Raw genomic sequence first — 2,955 nt, forward strand, 5'->3', positions numbered from 1 at the left:
ATGATATAAAGAAAAACCATGAATTCATCATATTTTTTTTTTTTTTTTTTTTTTTCTTCTCTCTTTTTTTTTTTTTTTTAAGACAGAGTCTTGATATGTCACCCAGGCTGAAGTGCAGTGGGGTGATCTCAGCTCACAGCAACCTCAACCTCCTCGGTTCAAGTGATTCTCCTGCCTCGGCCTCTCGAGTATCTAGGACTACAGGCTTGTGCCACCACACCTGGCTAATTTTTGTATTTTTAGTGGAGATGGGGTTTTGCTATGTTGGCCAGGCTGGTCTTGAGCTCCTGACCTCAGGTGATCTGCCTGCCTCAGCCTCTCAAAGTGCTGGGATTACAGGCATGAACCACTGTGCCCGGCCTGAATTTCAAATTATTAGAGAGAGGAATTGCCTGACTTGGCTCAGGGCAGGGGTTTCACGAATCAGGTGGGACTGCATGGAGCCACGTGGAGCCACACCTTATGGGACATTCTGAAGGAGGCAGTAATGTGTCTAGGGTGCAGCTGCTCCCACCAGGTCCTCCCACTTCGTCCCATGGATCCAGTTCTAAAGGTGCCCTCACCTGCATGATCCACTGCTCCCATCCCATCACGAAGGGGCTTCTGCCGTCTCCTGAGAGTGGTTCGCCTGCCCACCCACTCTGCTAAACTAGCAACCCTCTGTTCCTGTACTCTGCTTTAGTTTTCCTCACAGCATCCTTGATGTGAAATTTCATATTTACTAATCTTTTATCGGCCTCCCCAACCAGAACCTAAGATCCCCCTGGGCAGGGACTTTGTCCTCTTCACTGCCCCAGCCCTAGCTCCTACAATCGTGCCTGAGTATTTGGTGAACCAGTGAAATCGACTCACATCCTCCTCAATGGGAGGCCCCCAAAGTCTTGTCCAGGAGTTGCTCCAGGACCACTTCCAAAATGGGACCACCGGGCTGGGGTCAGTCCTCCGCCCCCCGTCTGTCTCCCCGACACCCCAGGCCTCCTCTGCCGGCTCCGGCCACCTCCCCAGGGGGAAAGGAGGGGAAGATTGTCTCATTGTCTCTTTATTCTCCAGATGAGCTTCAGAATTATTTGGGCTTGTTTCCCAAAAAGTTCCACTGAAATTTTGGTGGACACCACATTAAATGTGCACCTCCATTTAAAAAGAAAAGACATTGTTACAACATTGAGGCTTCTCACCATGAGTACACTTCTCTTGTCTTCCTTTAAAACCCTCAGTAAAATTCTGTAGTTTTCAGAGTTTCTGCGTATTTATTGTTCAGCTTAGTTCTAGGGTGTTTGATTTTTACAGTTGCTATTGTGTGTGTGTGTGGAGGGGGGGGTCTTTCCCCTCCTTTTTTATTTTCTAATTGTTGGTATACAGGAAAGGAAGTGATTTGTGAATGTTTCTTTTGTATCCATTCATTTTATCTAATTTCACTCTTAATAATTCTAAGAATTTTTCATTGGTTATCAGGGCTATAAAACTGCATTATCAACAAATGGTAATTTTCTCTCTTTCCCTTTTCTTCCTCGAGTTATATGTCTTTTTCAGCTGTTCCTTATTGCATTCAGCAAAGCAGATCTTCTCTTAAATAAACCTTTCATTAGGGAAGACATTCAGGACTCCGCAGAATATTTAAAGAACAAAACCATGAAAGTGACACACCTCGACTTCTGGGATGCTGCCAATGCAGTACTTAGAGGAGATTTATGGCTCCCAGTGCTCATATTAAAGAGGGAGAAACGAGAAACAATAAATCAAGCTGATACCTAATGAACTTTGTTCCCTTTAAGCTATGAACCAAGAGAATGGAGAAAAAGGAAGTAATAAATCTAAACAAAATGTAGGAAGAAGAGATAATTGATAAACTTAATCAGTAGCACATGGGAGGAAATGGCCCTTCTGCAGAGCGGGCCAGGGTGGGACCACATGGAGAAATGGGAACAGGTCCTTCCAGGCAGCCTGGCTCTTCCTTCTCATCATGTACCGGAAGGTGGGTGGGTTTGAGGCAGGAGGCTCTGTTGAACCCATGGCCCACCCACTGGCCACGGACTTCTGAGGGGAGTTTGTGCTGGAACCAGTACTCTGGAAATACTTGGGTGGGGTAGAGAATGCCCAAAATCAGGAATGCATCCGAGCAGTTGCGGCCTCCAGGGAGAAAGAGGTGCTAAGCTGGGGTGAGCAGTGAGTGTGCCGCATAGGGGCCTCACATCATACTTTGTAAATCCATCTGGTCTCATGCTACTTAGAGGGTCCTTGCTTCCCTCTGTCTTGTCTTCAAATTTCTTTTCAGAATTCCACCCTGATGGAGAAAAAGGCAAGTTGTTGGTTTTGTTTGCCCTCAGGCCAGAACATTTGGGGATGAGGGAGGGTGGAAGAGGGCACAGGTGGTTAGTGTGGGAAGACTGGTTATGCTGGGCCCCCAACTACTTTATGGGGTGGTTGCTTGGAGGATTTAAAGCTATGTTTATTTTTCATTCATTTGAGATGGTCTAGAAATAGCACAATGCTGTTTTTTTTTTTTAAGGGAAAACTCCCTTACAGTTGGTCTTTAAAAAATTCATAAGCCATTAGCCAAATTCTAAAAAGGACCAAATGCAAATTAATACACTCTGAAAAAGGAATGAACTAATACAAAATATGTCTTACAAGCAAAATGAGGGAATCAGCTTCTCAGCAGTCTGCTTGTATATTTTTGTAACCAAATGGAAATTGTTATCTTCCCAGGGGCTCGACATCTATTCCTCTCAACTCAATGTCATGTGCAGCAATTGTTTTTAATAGAGAAGACAAAGCTCCCAGCTGTGTTTCTGAACAAACAGAAGGACAGAAGGACATCTTGGCATCGATCTGGTTTCTGCTCATAATTGCTGGATGGCCTCTTTGTTTTACAAGGGAAAGGGAATCAGCTCCCATTTTCCAGGTGGGAGTCAGTGTCAAAACGGCTTAGCAGGCACTGGCTCCCTGGTGAGCTGA

This window comes from Theropithecus gelada, chromosome 12, assembly GCF_003255815.1.
Source record: "Theropithecus gelada isolate Dixy chromosome 12, Tgel_1.0, whole genome shotgun sequence".
NCBI classification, from domain to species: domain Eukaryota; kingdom Metazoa; phylum Chordata; class Mammalia; order Primates; family Cercopithecidae; genus Theropithecus; species Theropithecus gelada.